The sequence below is a fragment of the Malaclemys terrapin genome, chromosome 11, assembly GCF_027887155.1.
Source record: "Malaclemys terrapin pileata isolate rMalTer1 chromosome 11, rMalTer1.hap1, whole genome shotgun sequence".
NCBI classification, from domain to species: Eukaryota; Metazoa; Chordata; order Testudines; family Emydidae; genus Malaclemys; species Malaclemys terrapin.
In genome coordinates this window covers 18,745,186-18,761,276 of record NC_071515.1, presented here as the reverse complement: position 1 = coordinate 18,761,276, position 16,091 = coordinate 18,745,186, and the positions used below count along the sequence as shown (strand labels likewise).

The following is a 16,091-nucleotide window of genomic DNA, read 5'->3' as shown; positions in this document are numbered from 1 at the left end:
ATATCATGCAGGAAGTAAGCTGCATCCTGATAGACATTCCTCCAATTCAGGGAAAACCCTTGCAATTCTCTGTCCAATACAGGTCACTCCAGTTCTTTGTCAACTCTAGTTCCACTCAAACATATCAAAAGGAACAAAGATTCCAATCAACCCCTTCCTATTTTTTAAGCACATATCAACAAACCGACTACATGCCTTAAATTCAGCTCCCCGTAGGAACATTTTACATGGCTAAAGAGACCAGGATGGGAACACCTGTATACACTATTTAATTAGCTATCTATCTCTAAACTCATCCACTTCAGATGTAGGCTGGAAGTATACTACCAGTCTCCTTGTTATGCTTATAAGAAGCACACAGAATCTTTTAAAGGGGATAAGGCAATATGCCAAATACACTCTTCTTTTATAGTAATAAGTTCCGATACAAGCCTCTGGAATTTGCTGTGTTACATCGGAGCTGTTCAAGGTTGCTCCAATCAGCATTATTTGGGTTGTTACTAGGAGTTATCCGCAGTTGTTTCTTATCTCATCCCTCCTGCTTCACTCTTTATCTTGTCCTTGGGGTGTATGCCTTTGCTTTAGGGTCGTCAATCTGCCATCCAGGTGAAAGTTGGCGCCTCTCGACTCCTCTACTCTCTTCTTGACCATCTGGCCTAGCTGTCCTTTCTCAGTTAATTACCATACATTCTTCACTCACACCAAACAGTAAATAAGGCAATTACAGCCATAAAACTTCTTTCCTTCTAAAAACAATCATTAACGCAATCAGTAAAGAATAAACTCAGAACAATTTCTTCTTACTAATTCAAGACTACAATTTCTTCTTACTAATTCAAAGCTAGCAAAATGGAGTATAAAGCAAAATGGAGTAAAATTTTACTTGAGACAATTTCTTCCCATTAGGCTTTTGCTTACATTCTACAACAAGAAATTTGCTCCCCTCTTTTTAAAAATGATTTGAGTAGAAAATGACAAAGGATGGAGTGCTACGAAGGTTTTTGGGGGGGTTTGGACATCTGTCCTCTACATGCAAAAGAGCTTAATATTGAGTTGACATGAGAAACAGTGGCTTTGCCCAATCTGAACTCCACTTTTGCTGGATGAAGAGACTCCCATGCTGTGCTCCACTCCTTCTCTCTCATGTTCCCAGTACAAAGCCTAAATGGAGGCTAAAGCTTTTGAATGTTGACTATCCATTCATGTGATTTGACTGTCCAATAACATGGATGACGACATCACAGTAAGTAGCCAATAGCCATATTATTTGAGTGCTATATGAAAGATTCTGAATACCTTCCCTCTCGGGGCAGCTGTGTACAAATTGCATAATATCGAGAAAGTGGGCTGAGACTGCCAATACATTTCACTCAGGCCATTGGACAGCCATCAGAGATTAAGCTCAGCTCTCTGTTAACACAGTTCTGATTTAAAACAGGGATCTACTGGAGAAGGACCTCATGTTCCAGAATTAGTCACACGAGACAACCAATGAATTCAATAAATATATTTAAAATCTTTGCTTAAGAGTTATCAGTACAGGGTAGAAAATGTTTGATCCTGAAGTACCATAATGGTTAATCTTGAAAAATTGTATTCAACATTTGTCTATCCCAATTTTTTAATATAATTCCACTCCTCCTCCAAATCATCACGGCAAAATACAGATGAATAGATCTTGAGTTTAACCTGGTGAACTTTCATGACATTTGCCAGGCTGCAAAGAGGACTGAAGAAAACAAAAGTCTGAAAAATAATGTGGGCTGACCAGAAATTGGATGAGGGTGAGGAATATATCAATTTTTTAAAAACTTCTTAGTCAGTCTTCTATATCTGTATTTTATTCTGCAGGAAATTTATAATGCTGATTTTGGGCCAAATTGTGAAGTAAATGAGAATTCTGCACACAGGATTGGACCATTTTGATATCTCAAATGTTCCCAAGACAATTGACTGTTACATGACTAAGTTATTTGATTCTTCTCTCTAGCTACATGTCCCTCACTACTGCAGTACTTGAGTGCTTCACTCAATATACCCTTGTGAGGTAGGAAAGTGCAATTATCCCCCTTTTACAGAGGGGGGGAAACTGACACACAGATTAAGTGAACCCAGATCTTCTGAGTCCCAGTCCAGGATCCTAAATACAATACCAACCTATGACATGACAGAGGTTTATGACTTCATTGCAGAATCAAAAATCAAGAGGTCAAGTTCATACAATAGTTTCTTTGATCAGCAGGGGGAATGCTGAAAACTACCAGTCAAATAAATAATTTTTGTTCAAAAGTTCTTTTCACCACCTTCTGGTTTGCCCAGGTGCAAAAGTCCCTACATTTTCTAAATGAAAGAAATGTCTTTTCTCTTACGAAGGCCGGTAGTTTGGCTTATCAGCATTTTTATCCTGTAATTAAAGTTTGTTGTTGGGGAAAAAACAACAAGGAGTCTGGTGGCACCTTAAAACAGAACTTCTCTATTCCTGCTCTTTTCCTGAGGAAGAAATTTTGTTTTTTGCTTCAGAATTACTCACGAGATAACAGAGAGTAAAAGAGCTGGCTTGGCTTCAGATGTGAGGAAATATTTCATGACATTTACTGCAGAAACAATACGAAACATAATACAGTAAAAGCTTTGTCATTCAGCGTGTTGGGAGCATGGCGGGTGCCAGTAAGTCAAAAATTCCAGTTAACTAAGACTTATACTTACCAATGGAGGGAGGGAGGGAGTTTGGGTGTAGGAGGGGGGCTCAAGACTGGGGGTTGGGGTGCGGGAGGAGGTGCAGGGCACAGGCTCTGGGAGGGAGTTTGGATGCAGGAGGGTCTCAGGGCAGGGTGTTGGGGCACAGGAGGGTTTTGGGGTGCCGGATCTGGGATGTGCTCACCTCGGGCGACTCTCTGGAAGAGAAGACATGTCCCTGCGGCTCCGAGGTGGAGGCGTGGCCAGGCGGCTCTGCATGCTGCCTCCGCCCACAGGCGCCGCCCTTGCAGCTCCCGTTGGCTGCAGTTCCAGGCCAATGGGAGCTGCGGAGCCAGGTGGTGGGGCAGGGAAGCGCATGGAGTCGCTGTGGCCGTTTCTCTGTCTAGGAGCAGCAGGGACATGTTGCTACTTCTGGGGAGCCACATGGAGCCAGGTAGGGAGCCTGCTGGACCCAAACCAACTTGACTTTTAATGGATATCAGAAATGCTGGTTTCTAGAGCTTTCCAGTTGGTAAAGTGCCGGATAACACAGCTTTTACTGTATGATTTAGAACAACCAACATGGATGTGAGAGAAGGGAGGGATGCTTACCTCCCTTGGGGCCCAGTTCCAATTCCCTCTTAAATCAACTGGAAAATTTGCATTGACCCACATAATTACATCTTTGGAGTTCTGTGAAGGGGTTCATTCACCAAAGGAGATTCAAAGTTAGGGGTGGCTCTCCAGCTGATGCTGTAGTGTGACTGAAAAAAAAAGTAAAATAAAAACATAACACAATTATAATTGTGTCTGTGATCACAGGTTTGGGCTAGATAAGCTTTGCTTTAAAAAGCTCTGTGTTGTGGCACTATATGGGACAATTTGAACATATTTAGTAGCAATTTCAAATTAAGAATACATGTAATAATTAACTCTTTCTTTCGACTTGGGCCAAGATTAACAATATTCTACCTATGAAAACAAAGTAAGAAATTCACCCACCTCTTACAAGGTACTAACATTGTACGTGAGGCTTTGGCTACACTTGCGAGTTATAGCGCTGTAAAGCCGCCCCCAGCGCTGTAACTCACTCCCCATCCACACTGGCAAGGCATTTGCAGTGCTGTATCTTCATGGTTGCAGCGCTGCATGTACTCCACCTCCCTGAGAGGAACAGCGTGTATTGTGCCGCCGCTGCAGCGCTGCGGCACCAGTGTGGCTGCCCAATGTGCTGTGACTGGCCTCCAGAAGTATTCGGCAGTATCCCACAATGCCTGTTCTAGCCACTCTGGTCATCAGTTCAAACTCTACTGCCCTGGCCTCAGGTAACAACCATGTGACCCTCCCTTAAAATTCCCCGGGAATTTAAAAAATCCCCTTCCTGTTTGCTCAGTCAGGCGTGGCGTGGAGTGCTATCAGCGAATCTTTCCAGGTGACCATACCGCCACACGCCAAGCAAGCCCCAGCATGGAGCAATGGCGAGTTGCTGGACCTCATCAGTGTTTGGGGGAAGGAAGCTGTCCAGTCCCAGCTGCGCTCCAGCCGCAGGAATTACGATACCTTCGGGAAGGTATCAAAGGACATGATGGAAAGGGGCCATGACCGGGATGCCCTGCAGTGCAGGATTAAAGTGAAGGAGCTGCGGAGTGCCTACCGAAAGCCCGTGACGCAAACGGCCGCTCGGGTGCTCCCCCCGCAATCTGCCGATTCTACAAACAGCTGGATGTGATACTTGGGGTTAACCCCACCTCCACTCTGAGCACCACCCTGGACACTTCAGAGCCAGAGTGGGAGGAGGAGGAGGAAAACAGGAGTGAGGATGGTGGGGCGGATGGAGACACCCCGGAATCCCTGGAGGCATGCAGCCAGGAGCTCTTCTCGAGCCAGGAGGAAGGTAGCCAGTCGCAGCGGCTGGTACTTGGTGGAGGACAAACAGAAGAGCAGGTTCCCGGTAAGTGGTTTTTTTTTCAGGAAGGAATTTTTTCGGTGTGGGGTCTTTGGGAGAGGAGGGTTAGGCATGCATGCCTAGATGCGGAATAGTGCATTGATGTGGTTTATTACATCGCGGTAATCGGCCTCGGTAATCTCTTCGAATGTCTCATCCAGAACGTGTGCAATGCGCTTGCGCAGGTTTATTGGGAGAGCCACCATGATCCTTGTCCCAGCCAGGCTAACGTGTCCCCGCCACTGTGCCGCGAGGACCATTGCTGCACACAGGCAAGCTGCATATGGGCCAGGGCGGAAGCCACATTGTAGTAGAAGACCCTCCCTTGCTTCCTAGGTCACCCTCAGCAGCGAGATATCGTCCAGGACGCACTCCTGTGGAAAATGTTGGGACAGTGTTCAGTGTAGGTGCCCCCTGCAGCTGTTGGCTCTCCTCAAGGCACAGAAACCCAGAGGACAGTACAGCCCTGAAACAATCAGTCCCCCTTACTCACCATTTTGAGGCTCCCGTGGACTATGTGTGCTCTGTTTCGGAAGGGAAAATTATGCTATTGTGTAGACCCTGTGTGTGCCCTCCTTAAGTGCGGGGGAAATCATTACTCTGTCTGCTATAAACAATGCTGCCTCTGTTAAATGTTGCATTTTGCCTATACAGCTGCAACAACCTTGAGACCTCAGCCGTCCGTATTATCCCCTGCTCAGAGACTGCAAAGACACAGGAAGAGACCGCGAAAAACCAAAGACATGCTGCAAGAAGTGATGCAGCAATCTATTAAAGAGAATGAAAAAGCACAGAACTGGAGGGAGAGAGAAAGCAGGATCCGCCAGGAAAACGCAGCGCACCGGCGGCAAAGCACCGTGCACTGGCAGCAAAGCACGGATTGGCTCATAAGCATCCTGGAGTGCCAAGCAGACGCTATCCAGGAGCTCGTAGCCATGCAGAAGGAGCAGTACCGCAAACGCAAACGCCATCCCCCCCCACAGCCCTTGTCCCAAAACTCTTTCCCTTGTGCCCCACTGTTACCTCCAACCCACTTTCCCCAACTTCTGGGTTCTTCACACCACCAGCTGCCTCCAACACCAGTATCTTCACCACCCAGCCCTGAAAACCACGACCCTTACCCTCTGCACTCAACCCCCATCACCATGCAATATAGCTATCCTGAAGTGCAGCACTCACTGCACAGCACACCAGACAGGACATACGCAAACCTATGATTGTACTGTTCCCCACTCCACCCCCTTGCCCTTTCTGATTCCAAAGCAGTTGTGTTTCTTTTCAATAACTAAATTTTCTTTTCAATAAATGGATTTTTTGGCTTTGAAAACACTCTTTATTAATGCATAAAGTAAAAGATTCCTTAGCCCAGGAAATAAATAGGCACTGCAAGTCTGCTTAGCAAACACTGATTCCTAAAGATTGGAACCATTGCACTTCACTCCCGTGCAGGGCACCAGATGTCACTGCTGGTTTTCAGCCTCAAATTGCTCCCTCAAGGCATCCCTAATCCTTGCAGCCCCGCACTGGGCCCCTGTAATAGCCCTGCTCTCTGGCTGTGCAAATTCAGCCTCCAGGTGTTCAACCTCTGAGGTCCATGCCTGAGTGAAGCTTTCACCCTTCCCTTCACAAATATTATGGAGGGCACAGCACACGGATATAACCGCAGGGATGCTGTGTTCAGCCAAGTCCAGCTTCCCATACAGAGATCGCCAGTGGCCCTTTAAATGGCCAAAGGCACACTCCAAAGTCATTCGGCACCGGCTCAGCCTGTAGTTGAACCGTTCCTTGCTGCTGTCAAGGCTCCCTGTGTAGGGATTCATGAGCCATGGCATTAATGGGTAAGCGAGGTCTCCAAGGGATCACAATGGGCATTTCAACTTCCCCTACTGTGATTTTCCGTTCTGGGAAAAAAGTCCCGGCCTGCAGCTTCCTGAACAGCCAAGTGTTCTGAAAGATGCGTGCGTCATGCACCTTTCCGGGCCAGCCTGTGTTAATGTCAATGAAACGCATACGGTGATCCACAAGCGCCTGGAGAACCATAGAGTTAGGGAACCCCATTTGTGCAAAGCCATCCACTATGTCCTGCACGTTACCCAGAGTCACGGTTCTTCTGAGTAGGATGCGATTAATGGCTCTGCAAACTTGCATCAACACAATTCCAATGGTCGACTTTCCCACTCCAAACTGGTTTGTGACCGACCGGTAGCTGTCTGGAGTTGCCAGCTTCCAGATTGCAATAGCCACCCGCTTCTCCACTGGCAGGGCAGCTCTCAATCTCGTGTGCTTGCGCCGCAGGGTGGGGGCGAGCTCCTCACACAGTCCCATGAAAGTGGCTTTTCTCATCCGAAAGTTCTGCAGCCACTGCTCGTCATCCCAGACTTCCATGATGATGTGATCCCACCACTCAGTGCTTGTTTCCCGAGCCCAAAAGCGGCGTTCCACAGTGCTGAGCATGTCCGTGAATGCCACAAGCAATTTTGTGTCGTACGCGTTACGCAGCTCGATAGCATCATCGGACTCCTCACTCTCACTGTCACTTTGGATCTTAAGGAATATTTCGACAGCCAAACATGACGTGCTGGCGACTCGTCAGCATACGTCTCAGCAGTTCGGACTCCATTTCCCGCAGACAGATCGCGCTGCACAGAAACCGTTGAAAGATGGTGCCAAAGATGGACGGAAACAAAGGGATTTCTGGGATGCGAAGCGATGCATCACGGGGCGTTGGGACAGGACCCAGAATCCCCCGCACCCATGCCCCCTTCCCACAACCCACAGCGCCAGAATGGGAAGAGGTGCTCTGTGGGATAGCTGCCCGTAATGCACCGCGCCCAGTGGCGCTGCAATTGCTGCAAATGTGGCCATGACAGTGCGCTGGCAGCTGTCAATGTGGACAGACTGCAGCACTTTCCCTACTCAGCTGTACGAAGACAGGTTTCACACACAGCACTGTACAGCTGCAAGTGTAGCCAAGGCCTAAGAATACAGGTGATCAGATAGCCCTCTAGTGGAACATAATAAAACACAGCTGAGTTAAAACTAAAATAGAAACAAGGTTGTATCAGCAAAAAGAACAGGAGTACTTAGAGACTAACAAATTTATTAGAGCATATATAAATAATAAATTTGTTAGTCTCTAAGGTGCCACAAGTACTCCTGTTCTTTTTGCAGATACAGACTAACACGGCTGCTACTCTGAAGGTTGTATCAGGTTTGTATCTCTTTTCTTTCTTTTAACCATTGTCTGCTGTCCTGAAACTTTTTTGAATCCTGCTGAGTTCTTAGACTCAATAGTATCTTGTGGCAGTAAGCTCCATAGGCTAACTGTATGTGGTGTAAAAATAGATTTAAATTTGTTGCTTTAATGCTTTTCAATATTTCGTTGAATGTTCCCTTATTCTTGTATTGTAAGTAAGGGTATATACCCGGGGTCGGCAACCTTTCAGAAGTGGTGTGCCGAGTCTTCATTTATTCACTCTAATTTAAGGTTTCGCGTGCCAGTAATACATTTTAACGTTTTTAGAAGGTCTTTTTCTATAAGCCTATAATATATAACTAAACTATTGTTGTATGTAAAGTAAAAAAGGTTTTTAAAATGTTTAAGAAGCTTCATTTAAACTTAAATTAAAAGGCAGAGCCCCCCGGACCGGTGGCCAGGACCCGGGCAGTGTGAGTGCCTCTGAAAATCAGCTTGCGTGCCGCCTTTGGCACGTGTGCGATAGGTTGCCTATCCCTGGTATATAGGAATGCCTGCTTTACCTTCTCTTTACTGTTCATTATTTTATATTTCTGTATCATATTCCCTCTCCGACCAAACAGTTCCCATTATTTGAATCTTTTCCACACCTCCGATTTTCATCATCCTTCTTTCCATCCCTATTTCTGTTACATATTTTTTCAGATGGGGTGGCCAGATCTGAACTCAGTACTCAAGATGAAGATATACCAGTGATTTATATAATGGTGTTGCAATACTTTTCAGTATTATTTTCCATCCGAATCTTCATACATCCTAGTATTTTTCACTTTTGCTGCTCATATGTATACATACCCATGCATGTGCATGTATATCTATATAATATGATTCTAGGATTGTCACTCTGAAACCTGAGAATGTCTTTTGAGCCAGTATGAAGTGATGGGAACAGCTACAAGCATGGTTGGGAGCTCTTTCTGTTTAGAATATCATCAGGTTCTGTCATCACTGGGACTCATGGTCTGTTACCATCCACTTTTTAAGTTCTTACCCATTTTTGACTTTTTTTTACAGATGACTTTATGATAGCCTGGGCCTTCAGCTACTAGTGTAAAAGTAAAAACAATGAAGCAGCCCCCTTTTTAAAAAAGTCCTAAGCAATTTTTCTGTATAATTTTCTGTATTACTTCAATCCTGAGTGTACATTCTTATCTTAAAGTTGCTCTGCAAGATTTCCCATAGTATGGCACTTTCAATGTGATTTCGTATGTGCACAAGGGTGTAGTTAGATGGATCACACTGCAGAATCCAAACCTGTATTTACAGATGTTGTGATAAATGGAGGGGGGGAGATAGCTCCCTTTTATGGACACCCAGCCAGTCAATTAGCTATAAAATCCCTCTTAGTAGCTGTTCTCTACTTGCTTTACCTGTAAAGGGTTAAAAAGTCCACAGGTAAAAGGAAAGGAGTGGGCATCAGATCACAAGAGTCAATGGGAAGGCTAGAACTTTTTTAAATTGGGAAAAACTTCCCTTTGTCTGTTCTGTTGTTGTTCTCCAGAGAGAGGGGACAGAGCAGAGACAGGGCTGGGACTATGCTGTAAAAGGCTTTTTGTCAGGTCTGGAAATCATCAGATAATACCTAAAACCTACTCATAAATCAGAAAATGTCTAGAAAGACACAATTAGGTTTATTTCTGTTTATTTCTTATTGGCTTGTGGACTCCTCTGTGCTAACTCCAAATGCTTTTTGTTTTGCTTGCAATCTTTAAGCTGGACCTAAAGAAGGTTATTCTTGATGTTTAATTTTTGTAAGTGGGTTTTTTAAATCTAGCAAAAGCCTAAGTTCCAGATGTATTTTCTTTCCTTTTGTTTTCAATAAAATTTACCTTTTTTAAGAACAGGATTGGATTTTTGATGTCCTAAGAGGTTTGTGCATATGTTGTTTAATTAGCTGGGGGCAATAGCTAATTTCCTTTGTTTTCTTTCTCAGTTCTTCCCCGGAAGTGGGGTGAAAGGGCTTGAAGGTATCCCACAGGAAGGAATTCCCAAGTGCACCTTCCTGGGTTCCAAGGGGTTTTGCAAATGCAAAAGAAGCTGTAATCTTGGGAGTTTAATACAAGCCTGGAGTGACCAGTATTAATTTTTAGAATCCTTCCAGGCCCCCACCTTCTTCACTCGAAGTGCCAGAGTGGGGAATCAGCCTTGACAGATGTCGTCAAAGGGCTTGGGCTTTGACTTTGTTTGCATTTGGCCTTACTACCATAACATATGAGGACACACACTAAAAATATTGACCCAATGCCAGGAACAGACTGCAAGGGGGAAAAGATGCAATAGCTCGTCACTCAAAGGAGTATAAGATGAATTTAAAAACCTTAAAGGTTAAAATAAATAGAACATCAGCTAAGCAGTGAGTTTACTATTTTTAACCACACTGCACAATATGCTCTTCCATATAACATGAACACTCTTAGCTATAATTCAGCCAAATTGGGACCTTCATCTCTGATAAGGTTTGATGGGGCAGATATGATGCTTAATGAAAAACAAACTCTTTGTTGATTGCTAAAACGACAATGACAGATATGTCTTTATGTCCTAGTCTTTGTTCAGATGGTGTAAAGAAATTATGTGTTTTAAGGGGTAAGTGCCCAGCGTATTTCTTAGAAAGTAGAAATTTTATTATTGCCAACTTCAAGCATCCAAACATCATGTGTGAGATTGAATTTTTTTTTTAATCAAAAGTATATTTATTTGGGGGGTTTATTTGCCTTCTGTTTGTTGATCCTTTAAGTTTACAGTCAGGTCATACTTTCAAGTTTTCTTCCACAACCACAAGGACTAGAAACTAATTGTTTTTTAAAAGAACGCTGAAATTCTCATGTAATCACTTGTCTCTAGAGGCTGGTTAAGAAGAACAGAAAATATCATGAGACTTGCAATAAAATCATGGGTTGGAAACAATATATGGCTAAACATTGCAAACGCGAGTACTGTATCTCCCATGTTAGCATGGTTATAAATCCAGACATAACACAAGATACACAAAAACTGATGTCAGACTTGCATGCTATGCAGGAATGTAACTTTTTTTCTGAGAAAGGGACAGGTTTTTAAAGGTATTTAAGCACCTAAGAATGCAAATAGGAACCTAGTGGGATTTTCATTGGGTGTAGGCCTCTGACTCCTATTGAAGTTGATAGGCGTTAGGTGCCCAAGTGCTTTGGAAATCTCACTAGGTGTCTCTTCACCTCTCTAGTGAGAGAGGGCCCTTGTAGAGGTAACCCTTCTGCCAGGTGAAGCCAGCAGCAACAAGGGCCAAGTTCACTATCTAGGGGTTCCTTTTCAACAATACAACACAAAATTGGCTCATGCCTCCACCCAGTGACCTAGGACAATTACACACCACACCCTGGGCACCTCTAAGAGGCAATACTTCCCCTCTTGAAAGCACAGATGCTGAGTGTAGCAAAAACTTTTACTAAAAGGAGCAAATTAACTCAGCATTAATTTGGGAAAACATCACAACTAGGGCTCATACACACAAACCATGAGCAAAAGACCCCCAAATAAGCTGGAAGTGTCCTTTTCCCCTCACGGTCTTAAGTTCAGCAACCCCAAAGTCCCTTTAACATGCCCCTCTTCTCTATACCCCACTCACATCAATAGAGATACTATCCTAAAGTAAATCTAATAACTTAGACCTAGGTATCAATGATTTCAGCTCGCAGCATGTAACAAAACTCTCAATTCAGTCTAAACTAGTTCTTCCACTCTACCATGAAGATAGATCAGGTTAAAAAAAAAAATCACTAGAGCCCATACCACTGCGTACAAGTACCTACCCCCCTGTTGGGCTTTGGAACCCATGTCCCCTGCCTAGCAAGTGCTGTTTAGTTGAGGGTGAGTCCCCCCATTGGAGTATGCCAGGTACAGTTCATCTGCCCTCAGTTCACACAACAAGGATAACAACCCTTTATTACTCCTGCCCCAATAAGTGATCATTTGTGCACGCAACCCCATCCAGCTGTGCACCTGGGCAGGGTGGGTGTGTCCATACAAATGAGAGCGGCTTCTGAAGTCTTTTTCCACAGCTCACCCCTAGATGTCAGGAGAGATCTGCTCATCCAGACTCTGCGTACCTAGACCTGGCCCTTGGGGCAGCGATGGGCCTCGCTCGCCCACCAGGCCCCGCCTGAGCCGCCCAATAGACGGCCCATGGAAACAAGAGTCATGCTCGGGGCAATAACCCGGAACAGGAAGTGGAGGTGGCTCCCGTCCTCTGACCCCCACGTAGCACGGAAGGGAAAAAGGGGAAGCGACTGAGGTGAGAGGGGGCTGCTGGGGAGGGTGGTGACCGGTGGGCCGGTTCGCTGGCCGCCGATACAGCGGGACCAGAAAACCCACTGCCGGGAGGGCTTGGGCGGGAGCCGGGGCTGGGGCCAGGGCCGGGGCCGGGGCCGGGGAAGCCGCTGCAGGCGCGCGCACGCTGGGGGCGGGGCTTCATCGCTGTTTACAAAACAACCGCTTGCGCGCTATCCCGCGTGTGCAGGTGCGCGCGCGCCCCCTCGGCTCGTGCGGGCCGAAAAGTAACGGTGCCCCCGTGTGCCACGGCTTCCCGTTCCCTCCCCGCCGGCGTGTGGCCAGGGAATGGGGGGCGGGGCGAGGGGGACCGGCGGCCGGGCACGGGCCCCGTGGGGGCCGGCCTGCGGTTGCTGGCGTAGGACATGAGGCAGGGGACGTGGGTCCCTGTCTAAACCCCACCACGACATCCTCGTGGGCCCGTCCCACGCGTGGCAGGGCATCTCCTGAGGCTGCGATTTGGGACGCGAAGCAGAGGGAATTAAAAGGGGCGGGAAGGGAAAGGGCATCACCAGAGGTCTAACCCCCGGCGTGGGGCTGGTCCCGTGTATGTGCATGTGGGCATCCCACGCCCCGAGCGGCAAATCTCGCTGGTAACGTACCCAGCAGCCTCATGGGCGTGTGGAAAAGACTCGTGAGCTCAGAAATTGGGACTGGCAGTGGCCAGGGTGGAACTGGAGGCTATTACCCAGTGAGGAATTTCTGTTATCTGGATTGCTGCACCTCACTTGCCTGCCCTCAAACGCCACTGTGGGTATGCTCTGTCCTGAGCTAGGGGCACTTAGGGTACATCTTTACTACCCGCCGGATTGGCGGGTAGTAATCGATCTAGCTGGGATCGATATATCGCGTCTCGTTAAGATGCGATATATTGATCCTCGAATGCGCTCCCCGTCGACTCCGGAACTCCACCAGAGCGAGCGGTGGTAGTGCAGTCGACGGGGGAGCCGCAGCCGTCAATCCCGTGCCGTGTGGACCCCAGGTCATTCGATCTAAGATACTTTGACTTCAGCTACATCGATTCCTCTCCTCCTCCTTCCCCCCAGTGTAGACCAGCCCTATGTTACACTTGCACGTGCAGTGCTGGATTGAGAGTCCTTACTCCTGGACTCTGTTTTACTTCTGCAACACCCAAGACATTTACCCATCTGTGTGTGAGTTTCCTGCTCCTAAACAATATTTCCTTATTTCAGAGGTGTGTTGTGAGGCTTAATGTTGGTTAAACAGACCAAGATACCCCAATCGAAGTTGCTATACAACTACAAAATGTGTGTTGAATATTTGTTCATAGTAGATGTAATTCTCCAGCTTGACTGCTCTCCACACCCAGTTCAGTCCACCACCACCACCAAAACCTTAGCTTTTTCTCTTTCACCCTGCTTTTGTTCCCTTCCATGTAAAGCATAGGCCATCCCTTTTATGGGTTTTTCTTCCCTGTGGTTCTAATCTAAAATTAACCTTCTCCTTCCTACACCACTATATGTGCATTAAGGCTTTAGTTATCTAACTGCCCCTGAAACACACAAACAAATATTTCTGTGAAAGTCATCTTGTATTTAGTTTGTAGGATTTTTCTCTTACAAATTGCTGGTTCTGAAGTGCCACAAGCACAGACCATTGCCCAGGTTTCTTTGAAAGATAATTCTGGGAGCCAACCAGCACTCTCGCAGCCGATAACTGCAATATAATCTGGCTATCACAGTGGGCGCACAAAACCAAGTATTCTAGTACCTAAAACCAAGGTAAGTATTTTACTGAACAAATAAAAGACAAGTCTGTGTCTCCAAGAGTTTGCATTCTGTATGTTAGACATGAAGCAATAACTCAGGGCAGTGAACAAAAGGGAGTGATGAGTGTAAAGTGAGACGAGTTAGGTGTGCATTTTGGTGGTTATTTTATTACTTGTTTTTAACTTACTGGTAGAACAACATGGTAGAAATAAGTTTATGGATTTTTAACAAGAAGAGGGTGTTAGGTTAGGGAGTTGGGAGGTTGTTTCATGCATAGGGGATGGCCTGGAATTGGGAGGGGGATGGAAGCAAAGGGGGGAAGAGGCACCCTTGGGGAACAGAGGGGTGAGATGGGAAAATGAGAGGAGATAAGATCAGAGATGTAGGCTGGAACTGAATGATAGAAGTCCATAAATTAAGAATAAGAGTGAACAGTAAAATGGGTAGCTAGTAGAGGGATCCAAAACGTGTGACCAAGACGTGTTGTGAGCAAGAGGTAGAAAGATAGACTTTAGTAACAGTAGATTTCTGCCAAAATTGTTAAGCACAATTGGATCTCCTCTCTTGGAAACCACCTGACTGTTAAAAAAAAAAAAAGATTGCTTAATCTGTAAACTTTGGCACAAGGACTCCTTATTCTGTTTTTACAGCACCTAGCACAAAGGGGTGTGGTCTATGATTAAGGCTCCTAGGAACTACAGTAATACAAATAATAATGGTGGTAGTAGTAGTAATACTGTTGGAGGATGGTGGGTCCCTTTTAAGAGAGATTTTTCCTCCATTTCTCCTTGGTTTTCTACATGACACTGGCTTTCTCAACTAGAGGATCAAGAGAGGTAGTTCTGAGGTGTCCTAGCTGAAATACCAGATTTCAGTTTTCATAGAAACCATAAAAATGGAAGGGATCTTCAGAGTGTGAAACCATTCACACTACTCTGGCTCTTTTGGGTAATGTTGATTGCTAATTTGGTTCCTGAACCACTGAGGTTTGAGTATCACTGACCTAGACCATCCTTGATAGCAGTTGTCAAACCAGTTCTTGAAAAACTCCAATTATGGGGTTTCCAGAACCTCCTTTGGATGCCTGTCCCAGTGCTTAACTGTTTTTATAGTTGAAAAGTTTTTCCCTAATGTCCAACCTAAATCTCCCTTGCTGATTACTTCTTGTCCTACCTTTGGTGGACCTGGAGAACAATTGATCACTGTCTTTTTTTATAACAGACCTTCACATAAAGTTTAAGACTGGTATCAGGTCTTTCCTTAGCCTTCTTTTCGCAAGACTAAAGATGCCCAGATTTTTTAACCTTTCTTTGTAGGTCAGGTTTTCTAAACCTTTTAAAAAATTTTGTTGCTCTGCTCTGGGCTCTCCAATTTGTCCACATGTTATTAAAGTGTGGTGCCCAAAACTGGACACAGTACTCCAGTGGAGGCCTGACTGGCGCTGAGTGTATCGGGACAGTTGCTGTCTGTGTCTTACATAGGATCCTTCTGTTAATACACCCCAGAATATTAGTCTTTTTGCAATTGCATCACATTGTTGACTCATATTCAGTTTGTGATCCACTATAACCCCCCAGATCCTTTTCAGCAGTACTACTGCCTACCCAGATATTTTCCATTTTGCATTTGATTTTTCCTTTGCCCATTACACTTGTTTTTATTGAATTTCACCTTGTTTATTTCAGACCGGTTCTATTCTAATCCTGTCCTTCAAAGTGCTAGCAACCCCTCCCAGTTTGATGTCATCCTCAGGTTTTATAAGCATACCCTCCATTCCATTATCTAAGTCATTAATGAAAATATTAAATAGTACAAGATCCAGGATTGAACCCTGCAGGATCCCACTAGATACCTTTTCCCAACTTGACAGCAAACCATTTGGTAACTACTAGTTTTGCACTTTGTAGTAATTACTTCCAGGCTACCTTTTCCTAGTTTGCTTATAAGACTGTCTGAAGCTTTACTAAAATCAAGATATATCACACTACATCTTCCCCCTATTCACTAGGCCAAAAGAAGGAAATTAGATTGGTTTGACATGATTTTGACAATTCCATGGTGGCTATTACTTATAACCCTATTATCCTTGAGGCACTTCCAAATTGATTGTTTAATCCAGTGGTTCTTAACCTTTACTGCAGCCTGCACCCCTTTGGTTCTCAAAATATGTTCTCGCACC

The 16,091-nt window shown here is 45.3% G+C and overlaps 2 protein-coding genes across 6 annotated transcripts in view; one reads left to right on the top strand and one right to left on the bottom strand.

Annotated features, from left to right (window-relative positions):
• Positions 1 to 12,047, bottom strand: part of CMKLR2 (chemerin chemokine-like receptor 2) — a 47,472-nt gene extending 35,425 nt beyond the window's left edge. For 3 of the 5 annotated variants that reach the window (XM_054043209.1, XM_054043207.1, XM_054043211.1), the window contains exons 1-2: positions 11,920 to 12,047; positions 3,289 to 3,440 (exon numbers count right to left, since the gene is read on the bottom strand). The gene's annotated coding sequence lies outside the window, so the exon portion shown is untranslated. Of the gene's footprint in view, positions 1 to 3,288; positions 3,441 to 11,855 lie in introns of all 5 variants that reach the window. The other 2 variants (XM_054043208.1, XM_054043210.1) reach the window with 2 other exon arrangements.
• Positions 12,048 to 12,109: 62 nt separating this feature from the next.
• The window catches only part of ZDBF2 (zinc finger DBF-type containing 2), a 40,116-nt gene continuing 36,134 nt past the window's right edge, over positions 12,110 to 16,091 (top strand). Inside the window, exon 1 of the mRNA XM_054044544.1 lies at positions 12,110 to 12,147. The gene's annotated coding sequence lies outside the window, so the exon portion shown is untranslated. The remainder of the gene's footprint in view (positions 12,148 to 16,091) is intronic.